This window comes from Ovis aries, chromosome 2, assembly GCF_016772045.2.
Source record: "Ovis aries strain OAR_USU_Benz2616 breed Rambouillet chromosome 2, ARS-UI_Ramb_v3.0, whole genome shotgun sequence".
Lineage (NCBI taxonomy): Eukaryota > Metazoa > Chordata > Mammalia > Artiodactyla > Bovidae > Ovis > Ovis aries.
Window position 1 is genome coordinate 51,195,059 of NC_056055.1, and position 12,162 is coordinate 51,207,220.

At 44.3% G+C, this 12,162-nt stretch overlaps 1 protein-coding gene across 3 annotated transcripts in view; it reads left to right on the forward strand.

The window, feature by feature from the left end:
* Nucleotides 1-325: 325 nt before the first annotated feature.
* FBXO10 (F-box protein 10) overlaps nt 326-12,162 on the forward strand; it is a 42,890-nt gene continuing 31,053 nt past the window's right edge. For all 3 annotated transcript variants that reach the window (XM_015093138.4, XM_027964409.3, XM_042243236.2), the window contains exons 1-2: nt 326-434; nt 3,382-3,473. The gene's annotated coding sequence lies outside the window, so the exon portion shown is untranslated. The remainder of the gene's footprint in view (nt 435-3,381; nt 3,474-12,162) is intronic.

Here is a 12,162-nt window from a genome sequence, read left to right on the forward strand (position 1 = left end):
AGAATCTTCTTCATAGTGACCCCAGTCGCCTGCCTGCAATTTCCACCCACCGATTCTATTTCTGCTCCAGGGGGCCATGCAGTACCAGCCTTAATCGTCCTTCCGCGAGCTCGACTTCGTAGCGTCTGAAGCCTCATCAGCCCCGCTCACGTCTCCCTTTCCCTACCCTCCCTGAGGAGACTCCGGGTTCCTTTCCGCCGCGGTGGTCCGGAAGCCCAGCCCCGCCGCGCGCCCGCCGCTCCCGGCATCCCCTCCCCGAGCGTCACGTGACGGCTGCCGCCCCGCACTAGCGCGGCAAATACCGCCCCTAGGCGGGGCTCGAGGCGTGCCCGCCCCTGGCCCCGCGCCGCAGTCCTCGCCGCTCAGGTGGCTGCGGCCCCGGCGCCCGAGGCCCGCGGTGCTGTGGGCTAGCGCCCCGGACAGCTCCCGGCGAGGTAAGGGGGAGACAGCCCGCCACCCCGGGATGCCCTGGCGCCGGAGCGGGGGACGGCCCGGGGGAGGGGGCTCGGGCGCCCTGGGGCTGCCTCCCGGGGACCTTGGGCGCTTCGCGAGGCTGCCGGCCGAGGAGTCTGAGCACCTGCACCGGGAGGGCTGCCCTCAGGCCGCCCGCGGCCCCGCGCTCTGCTGGCACCTGGAGGCTCAGCTGCACAGGAGAACATCTGTGCCTTGGTTTCCCCTCCTGTGAAACGGGGCCAGGAAGGTGGATCTCTGCGGTTGCCTTCAGCTGGAGGTTGTGCGAGTCTGTTAGTGAAGTCGAAGAGGAAGATGGGGAGAACCCTCATCTCGGAACGCAGGAGCGAGTGTTTGAAGCCAGGCACCTTTTATGTCTTGTGTGTTTTGTGGAAATCGCAAAGCCTCTCCCGAGACTGGTTTCTCCATCTTTAAAGGTGATCACTCCTGCCATGCCTCGCTCACAGGACTACAATGAAGAACAGGTGGAAAAGCCATCTGAAGAGCCAGAACTCAGGGTGTCAGTTACACCTGGATTCATATCCTAGCTCTGCCACTTACTGTGCAACCTCGAGCCGGATAGAACCCTATCTGTTAGAAAAAGATAACAACAGTAATTAGCTCATGAGATTGTTGTGAGGATTAAGTGTAATAGGGCTTAGCACCGTGTCGGGCACAGAAATGCTCAATAATTTGCTATTAGTACAGGTATTAGTAAGCTAGAAAGTCATTCAGGTGAGGGATGTTTAGAATCATCACACTTCGGTTTCTGTATATTTATTCCTAAAAGGAGTGCTGTACTGATTTCCTAAGAACGGGGCCAAGTGGAGTTCTTCCCCATTTCTGTCTGGGCCCCTTTGCCTTCTCATTTACAGTTGGCATGTAAACCTGCTGTTTCTACCAAGTGAGTCAGTCAGGATGGGAACATTAGTGTATTGGAGCAGATGGGTATCAGATTCCCTCTGAGGGGAAAGAGAAGTGCCAGGCATGTGCTGCCACCAAAAAAAGCACAATACAGTGATTGACTGTCAGAGCTGGAAGATGCCTGGGAAACCGTCTACTCCGCTTGTCTCCTTGGGCAAATGGAGAAACTGGACCCAGAACTGAGGACAGGACTTTGATTTTCTCAGAACCCGACAGGATGTTGGCACTGGGTGGTGGAAAGCACACACACAGTTTACTAGATGCTGTACTTTCCCTGAATTTTAACCTGATTTCTTCATTTATTCAACAAGTATATATGGAGCACTTACTGTGTGCTTGTGTACCTAGTAGGATCTGGAGAAGAAATACACACATACATATTCCTCCGCCAGTTCTTAGTACATTTTAAAATAACAATAGGTCCCAGTGAGCCTTCCTCATAGCAGCTGGCCCCAAGGGACCGATGCACATAGAGGCCTGAATAGTTTCATGATCAGCCCCAGCGGTCCCAGGGCCCTTGTTGAAGCCTGGTGAGATTCTAGAAACCGGAGAAAACACCGCTTTGTCAGGCCTTTTACTAAAGGATTTCCTCAGGCGTACAGTGCTTGGATTTCTTTTTCTGGTTTCAGGCAGCCCTCTTATTGTTTTTAGATTTCTGAAAAGAGCCACCCTCACCTCGGTGCCTTCATTTTGGTTTCCATGGTTATCGGATGAATTGTATTTTTATGATAGCACACGTAGCTGTTAAGTAATACATGGTCAGGTAGTCCCCAGTTCCCTGCAGTTTGTTTTCTGATGGTGGTTCTCTATTTTTTTCAGTTGCAGTGCAGCCATAATATCCTTTGCTCCCTCCCAGCCTCTTTCCTTCTTTCCTTTAACAAACATCCATCAGTGGCAGGGCCAAGGGGAGTGGTAATAAGTAGAAACAAAAAAAAACCCAGAACAACAACACGTATAGACCCTGGTTTAGGTATCTCAGAATCTTTAGAGGGATAATTTGAAGGGGCAAATCAGTGGGGCTCTGATAAAGATGTAGATTGGGAGCAAGTGAGAGCTTTCAGAGGTGGTAAAGATGGTGTCCTGGGCAACCGAGAAGTATATACCATATACTGAGATGCTTTTCAAGGAAGATGTAAAAGACACAAGTTCCTTCTGCGTGTATCAGGCACATAATAATAATAGTACAAGAAGCATTTTGTCCTTTCAGTTTACCGTAACGAATGAACCTTCTCTTAAGTCACCTATCATGGGCTTGCTTTGAAATGTTTCCTTATTTCTCCTGTTAGTCTTTCTTTTAGCCTAGGGATGTATTAGTTCCTACCTACATGCTAATATGTTCATAAAGGTAGATAAGCAGACTCATTTGGTTAAGATTTTGTCTTTCATTTTGGATGTTTAGCCACATATTTCATTTCAAAACCAGTTGGATTCTAAGCAGCCCCATATTTCTTTATTTTTCCAAATAATCTCCCAAGTCTCTTAATGCCCCCATTAGTGAGAATTATGAAGTCTTCTACTTCCAAGCCCCCTGGGGGCTCAGACAGTCCGAAGAAGTCAGTCTTACTCTCCAGAGGGGAGAGAACAGTAGTCTGAGCAGTCTACCTATATTGTTTCTGACACAGCTGTATCACATTACTATTGAACAGCTGTCCTGCACTGTCTAAGGAAGTGTGTCCGCTGCTGCTCAGTGCCCTTATTGGACCACGGCCCTGCCAGTTGATCCTATGCTTGGATTCCAAGGTTGGAGCCTTTTAAATTTATGCCACTGTGCTTAGCCATTCTCCCAAAGGGCCAAACTCTGGGCCATGTGTGGAGCTTGACACTAAGCTGGTTCCCCTAGTCTCCCCTATTTGGGAAGCACACAGAGGCAGCCTTGGTTGGGGTCACCTCAGACCATGCAGTAGAGTTACGTATTTTCAAAGCTTTTCTCAGGGTTTGGGAGCTGAATCCTTTCTCGTCCTAACCCTAACCATGGTTTTTTGGCAAATCGCTTTTACTCCTCTCCAGGATTTTGCCTACCAAGAATACTCAGGAATGCCAACCTTCAACCAGATAGCTCCACCAGGACTTTGGGTGCCAACTCACCTCGCTTTTCATAGGTAAGAGTCAAACAGTAATCAATATGTTTATTTTATTGTCTTTGTTTTAAACTTTTAAAAGTATGTGACACAGGAAGTCCAGTGGTCAAGACTCCATGCTTCCACTCCGGGGGCACGGGTTCAATCCCTGGCCAGGGGACTAAGATCCTGCATGTCTCAGGCAGAGCCTAAAAAAAGAGAGAAATATAACAAGAATGCATGTGGGTAAAATCCATAAATGTACCGTTTAACAGTTCTAAGGAAAATACTCATGTAACTACCGCCTCTGTCAAGAAATAGAACATTGCCAGTAGTCCATAGCACCCCTTCCAAATCAAAACCGCCTCCTGGGAAGAAACCATCTTGACTTTGTGATAATCGTTTTTTTGCTTTTCTTTGTAGTTCTGTCACCTATGTTTGCATTCTCAGCAATACAGTTACTTTTTACTAGGTTTCTAACTTTACATGTGTAGAAGCATATTGTCTGCTGTTTGTGTTTGCTTCTTTTACTCAGGTGGTTTGTGAGCTGAATCCATGTGATGACTACACTTATTTTCATTGTCAACAGTGTTTCATGATGTGAATATGTCACAGTAGTGTTATTAATCCTTGTATTTACAAGTATCTTATGATATAGTTTCTAAATGCAAAGAACGGTGCCGCCATGAACATCCTTAGACATTTTCTATTGTGTATGTGAATGAGTTTCTAAATTTTTTTTGTATTTATTTTCTAAATTCACCATTTAACCATTTTGTTTTATTTAAAATTTTGTGACCATGCTGTGTAGTATGTGGCATCATAGTTCCCTGACCAGGGATCAAACCTGCACGCCCTACAGTGAAAGCACAGAGTGCCAACCACTGGATAGCCAGGGAAGTCGTGTGAAGGAGTTTCTTTAGGTTATATATGTTGAAGTAGAATTTTGCTAGATAATGCCAAATGGTTTTCCAAGTGATTGTACCAATTTACTTTGCTACCAGCAATATATAACAGTTCCTGTTTTTTCACATCCTTGCAATGACTTGGTATTGTCGATTTAAAAATTTTAAACTCTTCATGTAGGTGGTTTTTATTGATATCTGTGGTTTTAATTTTCTTTCCTTGGTTACTACTGACGAGCACTTTTTTATTGGTTAATCAGATGGCATCTGTTGTTTGCTGCCTATTCAGTTTTTTGCCTATTTTTCAGCTTTTCTTATTGATTTATCTGAGTTCTGTATAAATTTTAGGTAGTGGTCCCTTGTCAGTTATATGTTTTAAAAGTACCTTCTCCTGCTCTGTGACACTTTTCATCCTCCTAGCTGTTTATCTTAGACCCTGTTCTGTTGAAGCAGGACCTTAGTGGGGATTAACACTCAAATGATGCTTTGGAAGAAGTGGTCAGGAAAAGGAGAATGAGGGAAGCAGGATGGAGGGAGGAGAGGAAGAGAAGGATAACTAGGTGAGGTGGCAGTTTTTCTGGAGAAGAGACATCAGTATGTTGTTAGCAGCTGACACTTCTGTCTGGGGGATGGGTGTGCTAGGCAGTAAAGAGGATCTGGGTGGGGCACCAGTGGTATTCCCTGTAGTCAAACCTTTCCCTTCTACGTCAGCTTCACTCCATCCCGTGACAACCTCTCCAGGATTCTGGTTAGTTACAGTTTCTGGGGAAACTCACAAGTATAAGTTTAGTGGGACAAGCTACAATCCCTGCCACTACCATTGGTCCAAAGATCAAATCATGCCCATCAACTTCCGCTTCCACCATCCGTATTAGTTTCCCTCCTTTGTCCCTTGAATGTAAGAGAGAACTCTGTGACAAAGCGACCTGGATCTGGAAGTTTATTTTGTTATGTTATTTTTAACCACAGATTCAATGTTTTTAATGCTTCTAGGACAAGTTTAAGGCAATGGCAACCCACTCCAGTACTCTTGCCTGGAAATTCCCATGGACGGAGGAGCCTGGTAGGCTGCAGTCCATGAGGTCACTAAGAGTCGGACTCGACTGAGCGACTTCACTTTCACTTTTCACTTTCATGCATTGGAGAAGGAAATGGCAACCCACTCCAGTGTTCTTGCCTGGAGAATCCATCTCTGGGGTCGCACAGAGTCGGACATGACTGAAGCAACTTAGCTGCAGCAGCAGCAGCAGCAGCAGGACAAGTTTTTCAATTGCTTCTTAAGTTAGTTTTCTTAAGTAATATTTTTCAGGAATTTGTCCCTTTTAAAGTTTCAAATTTATTTATATAAAGTTTGTAATACTTCCTTTCCCTTTTCATGTCTGCAATGTCTGTAGCGATATCCTCTTTCCATCTGAATTCATTTTTATGCCTTCTCTTTCTTCTTCTTGAGCTTCAGAATGAACTTTTGTCTTCATTGGTTTTCTCCATGGTTGGGTTTTCTATTTCATTAAATTCTGCTTTTTTAAAAAAGAATTTTACTTTCCTTGTATTTTTTTTTATTTTTTCCTCTTTTTGAAATGGATGCTTAGTTCATTAAATTCTATACTTTTTATTTTTATTCTTTACATTTAAAGTTAAGCATTTTTCTCCAAATACTATTTAGCCAGAGCTCATGATTTTGATATGTAGTATTTTAATCATTCATTTCTAAACGCTTTCTAGTTCCCAGTGTGATTGCCTTTTTGACTCATAGGTATCTTAGAAATGTTTTCTTCATTTCCAAGGATATGAGTATTTTCTAGTCATCTTTTATTAATTGATTGTAGTCAGTAAGCTTATTCTGTATAATCTTAATCTTTTAAATTTGCTGAAATTTCTGTTAGGGCTCTGTTTTGAGTTTTTATAAGCGTTATATGTGTGCTTAAAAGTAATTTGTATTTAATTACTGGATTCTCTGTAATAGTTCTGTGTAATGCCATTAGATCGAGTTTATTAATTATTTTCACATCTTGATCCTTACTGATTTTTTTGCTTATCTTAGATATAGAGAAATGTGTTAAAATATACAACTATGATAATGAAATTGTCTGTTTTACCTTTTAATTTTTGGCTTTTATATCTTTGAGCCCAATTATCAAGTACATATAAATATGAAGTTGTTATACTTCTTGGTGTACTAACCTTTTATCATTTATGATTTTGCTCTTTTTTATTTCTAGTAAAGAAATTTTTTTTAGCCTTAAACTCTATTTTATCTGATACCACTATAGCCATACCAACTTTTTTTGGTTAATTTATGCAAGGTATATCTTTTCCTATCCTTTTTGTTTCACCCTTTCTATTTCTGTGTGTTTTAAGAATGTCTGTTATAAATAGCATATAGTTGGGTTTGGTTTTTTATAGTCTTTGTCTCTTACCTGGAACATTAGTCCTTATTCACTTAATACAGCCATGGATGTGTTTAGGTTTAAGTTCATCATCATATTTTATGTTTCAGTGCATTTGTCCTGCTCGCTCTCCCTTTATTTTAGCTCTCTTTTTCCTTTTGGGGAGGTTGTTTTTAATCACTGCTTTTTCCCCCCCTTCTTCTAGTTTCAAATGGACATTATGCTCTTCTTGCTCTTCTTTTAATGGTTACCCATGAAATTTTAATTTAACCAAAGTTGATAAATGATGGAAATGATAAATATCTCTAGTGTTCTTTTGGATGGTACAAAACCTTAGGCCACTTGAACTGTCTTTTCCTTTGCCGCTTAACAGTAAACTTGTTATACAGTGTGTCAGCTTTGATTAGAGTCATTTAAGGACCGGGAGATGGAACAAATGAGATAAGGGAGGAAAAAAAGTGAGAGAGCAAAGAATTTCCTTGAGAAAACTCTGTGTATACCTGTCAGGACTCTCTTGGTTGCACATGACCAGCTTAGGCACTCTTAACTTTAAAAAGAAACTCTATTGGCTTATAAAACTGCATAGCTGGATCCAGGGGCCCAAAAATATTCTTAGGGTGCTTTCTCTATCTCTCATAGTCACTTAACCTGTTTGTCTTAGTTTGGCTTTGTTCCTCAGATGGACTCATCTGAGTTATCCCCGTGCCTGGCAAGGGGGGATGGTTTATTCTGATCATCTATTTTGGACCAGGGATCCATCCTCTGTGATGAAGGGCTGAAGCACTTTGCATGACAGCCTCTAGACTCAGGACTAAATGAAGTGGGAGTGGGGTTCTTCTAAGAAAAAAAAACAAAAGAGGGAAGGTACAGACTTCGCTGGTAGTCCAGTGGTTAAGAATCTGCCTGCCTGTGGAAGGGACACAGGTTCGATCCCTGGTCCAGGAAGATCCCACATCCTGAGGGCCCACTAAGCCCATGCACCACAACTACTAAAGTGTGTGCCCTCAGAGCCCATGCTCTGCAACAAGAGAAGCCGCCACAGTGAGAAGCCCACACACCCCACAAAGACCCGCCACACCGCCCGTGTGCAGCAACAAAGGCCCAGCACAGCCAACAGTAAATAAAAACTGTGAAGAGGGAGAGTGTGCTGGGCAGACGAAAGTTACAGCTACCACAGTCCACTGCACTGAGTAATGGCTGATAGATACAAAGAAAGAAGAGGGTTAGAGAGGTTGCAATTAGAATTAACTCAGTTAATCTTTACAAGAAAAAAGTGGGAGGACATCACCTATTCATGAGTCCACAGGGAAGGAGGAGGCTGGTCAAACAATTCCTTTACCCACTCTGGGCACCTTGGCATTGTTGGCTGAGGACATCTCGGTGGTTGACAGCAGCAGACACGTGGGGCTCTAGTATGTATAGATGTTTTCGACATGTCAGCCGTGTTTGCCATTCCCACAGCCCTTTCTAAGAGAAACTTCTACATCCATAACTGCTGTTCATGGAGTGGCAGCCTCAGACAGCTGTGTTTCTACCATAGAATCTTGCTCTGCCCCTACACCCTGGTCAAAACTTACTGAACCAGAGATGAACATCAGACCCAAGAGCAGCCAATTGCTGGCCTCACCAGGGACCTGTGATGTGACCCAGTGTAAAGGAAGATGCGTGTTCTCTTAGACATTTAAACTGGGGATACAGAAGGACACTTGGCTACAGAAACTGAAGCTGAAATGGTATCTAGAGAGAAGCCATGAGGTAGAGTCAAGCCCTGGCTAACTGATCTTAGGAGAAAGCAGAAACCATGAAGGAGAGAAATGTTATGTAGACTCCAAACAAGAGGAGAATAGAGGAGATCCTTGGAGGGTGGCTGAGTCATGTGATGAGTGAAGACCCACACTCCAGCTGCTGATGGCCTTGGGGCTGCCATTGATCCAGATCATTTTAGACTCTGGGAAACCCAGACTTACTATGTTTCTATTCTTGTGTTTCCTTTAAAAATCCATTCCATTAAATGCCACATGAACCCTTATGATAAGCTCTCTGTTGTTAGCTCCTGGAGTCAAGAGACTCACTAGAACAGACACTCAGAACTTAGAGTCAGTGCCTACATGGGTGGATTTCTGTTGCTGCCAGTGCTCTTTCAGTGATGCTGTTCTGAAAAGAAACCTCATTCTCTTTGCCATCAAATGGCATCAGGTAGCTCAGTTGCAATAAGAATCTTCTGCACCCGCTGCTTGGCCTGGACTGTCTGCTTTGTAGGCCAGGAAGGGCGGCCGTGACCTCCACTCCATCTCTTCTCTCCTTGTATCTTATCTGACTACAGAAAACCATCACTTACTATGATTTGTTTTTCTAAGATGTTGGGAGGGTTGATTCAAAGGCAGTACAGAAAGAGTAAGGAATTTAGAGAAAGGAAAGAGTCAGTAACAGAGAGGGAATTCATCACTATTTATTGTGTGTTTACTATGTGTCAGGCGCCATGTTACATGATTTCCATTCATTGTCTCATTGTAGTCTCACAACAACTCCCAAGGGCTTTATTATCCACCCCCCCCCACCCCACTTTAATAGATGAGGAAGCTGAGACCCAGATGTTCTGACTCCATTGAACATGTGATCTCGGGTGTAAAATAGTAATCACTTGGTGTGGAATTGTCTCCAGCTGAGAGTGATTGAAGAGAAATTTCTGGGAAGCCATATGTGGCGGATTGAGAGGCAGGAGGTGGTGAGAAAGAGACATAAGATCTGTTTCCTCCGCAGACCAAGCCGCCTGGGAGGAGGCCAGAGGGCGGCCGCCAGAACATCTGGGTTGGTTGGGGTCAGTAGAAGGTCTCTGTTCATTCCTCATCCTGCTGCTGCACTTGCTGCCTGCTGGCCAGAGGGCTGCTGCTGGGCACAGGTGCCTTGATTGTCACAAATACTGGCTTGAGGTCCTAAATCTTTGGCCCAGGCTCCCTAACTGAGTCTTGCTGTGTCACGTCCAGCTCAGACACTGTGTGATACTCTAATGCATAATAATTGCAGGAGTAAATTCATGCTTATTTGATGATCTGTGAGTTTTGTGTAACGGTGAGGTTAGAAGGTCCTTTACCACCATGGCACGAGTTAGGAACCCCAGAACCTCAGGAAGGAAACTAGGAGGCAGGGGCTTTGGACTCAGTCCAGGCTGGGAATGGCAGCTGTACTGCTTGCTGAATAAAAGATGGGATGACCTTTATTCCTGGAATCGGGTATGAGAAGACTACCACCTCTCAGGTGGTTAGAAGTGCTTACTGAGATGACATATAAAAAGCACCTGGCATTTAGTAAGCCCTCAACCTTTCCCTGCCCCCTCAAGATCACCCAGTGAACTAGAATCTGATTCAAATGCAGATTTTGGGTTTCCCTGACCCAGTCCACTCTCCTAGGTGAGAATAAATGGCAGTGCATTGAAGGAGAAAAAGCGGGTCCTTATAGCTCCCAGCCACACTCAGCCCTGTAAATGCGCCACAACACAGAATTCTTGTCTGTGTCATCAAATTTCAAAGCAGAAAGTAAGAAACAGTTGGTTGTTTCTCAGGCTGAAGAATACAGAGGTTTGAAGAAATGATAAAAAGCCCAAATGAGATCTGTCTTCTTCAAAGTTTTAAGCTTTGTTTCATTTTCCAGTAGAGTCTGTATGTGTGTAAGTGTAGGTATATGTAGGGAGCTCTTTCATGGTTCACTGTATTTTAATCTCTATGTACTTTCAAACTAAGATCAGCAAAGCTCTAGGAAATGTACTTGATTTGAAGAAAAATTCCAAAATTATTAACCTATTATGGTTCCTCAGCTAATACAGTTTGTATTTAGTACGCTTCAGAACAGGGGAGGAAAATCTCTTCGTTTTTCCTTTGAAAATACTAGAATCCTGAACTGTCCTGGCTCTTTTCCCCTGCTTTTTTGTTAAAAGCAGAATTCCTGCCGCTTTCATCTACTGCTGGGGCCTCCTTAGGTAGGAAGTAGGTGCATTTTCTTCATTATACAAACGTGGGACAGGAGCGCAGGGTTGTTGAACCCCACCTTCAGGGCTATCCAGTGAGGGAGAGACAGACCCCGACTGGAAGCTGGTTCAGCCCTTTTTGTCGGACTCGTCTCAGGATGGGTAGGGCCATCTGCTGGGACTCACGGCAGCTCCTTACTGCCCACAAGTTAACAAAAACTCTGCATGAACTGAACCAACTGATCTTTCTCCCTGACCCCTTTAGACTCCCAGAGCTTCAGCCAGACTGAGTTTCTTCCTGTATCCTCTGTGCTGTGATTAGTCACTCAGTCACATCTGATTCTTTGCAACCCCATGGACTATACAGCCCACCAGGCTCCTCTGTCCATGGGGTTCTCCAGGCAAGAAACCTGAAGTGGGTTGCCATGCCCTCCTCCAGATGGTCTTCCCAACTCAAGGATCAAACCCAGGTCTCCCACATTACAGGCAGATTCTTTACTGTCTGAGCCACCAGGGAAGCCCAGCCGAAATGTCCTGCCTGGGGGCTTGGCTGACCCTCTCCTCTGCCCACAGTCCCCATTCATCTTTTCTCTGGATGCCCCAACATCACCCCGTATCTCTGACATCAGCTCTTCCATGAAGCTTAACTTAATGATTAAAAACCCAGACACTGGGGTACTGTCTGGCTTCAAAACGGGGCTCTGCAACTCTCTACCCCACTCTAGTACTCTTGCCTAGAAAATCCCATGGATGGAAGAGCCTGGTGCTGCAGTCCCTGGGGTCGCTGTGAGTTGGACATGACTGAGCGGCTTCACTTTTACTTTTCACTTTCATTATTGGAGAAGGAAATGGCAACTCACTCCAGTGTTCTTGCCTGGAGAATCCCAGGGACGGGAGAGCCTGGTGGGCTGCCATCTATGAGATCGCACAGCGTCGGACACAACTGAAGTGACTTAGCAGCAGCAGCAGCGGCTGTCTAGCAGAGTGATTTGGAGTAAGCCATTTGTCACCTAAGTTCTCTCACTTAGTTTCTTTATGTGTAAGATAAAGACAATAATAATTTTAAATCAGTGCTTCTTAAACATATAGTATGTACGAATTCCCTATAAAATTGTTAAAATGCCAATTCTGATCCAATAGTTACTGAATGGTGCCCAAGCGCTGGCATTTCTAACCAGTTCTTATAGGCCCTAGAAATAACATTCTGAGTTGTAAGGCTTTTGAAGAGATGCTGAGAGAATAAAAGGAAATAACGCATGAAACATGCTTAATGGTGTGCCCTTCAGACAGTCATGCTAAGTAAACAGTAGTTCTTGCTGTTTTTGTTGCCTTCTCTTATGACTGGCTGATTCCCCCAGCTAGGGGCCACAGTTTTATTCTTTACACACAGGCTTTCCCTCTTTTATGGCACGGATCACTTTTTCCTTGTACTGTGGATTTAGGAGGGTGGGGGGAGGTGGTGGTAGTGATATCTTCGT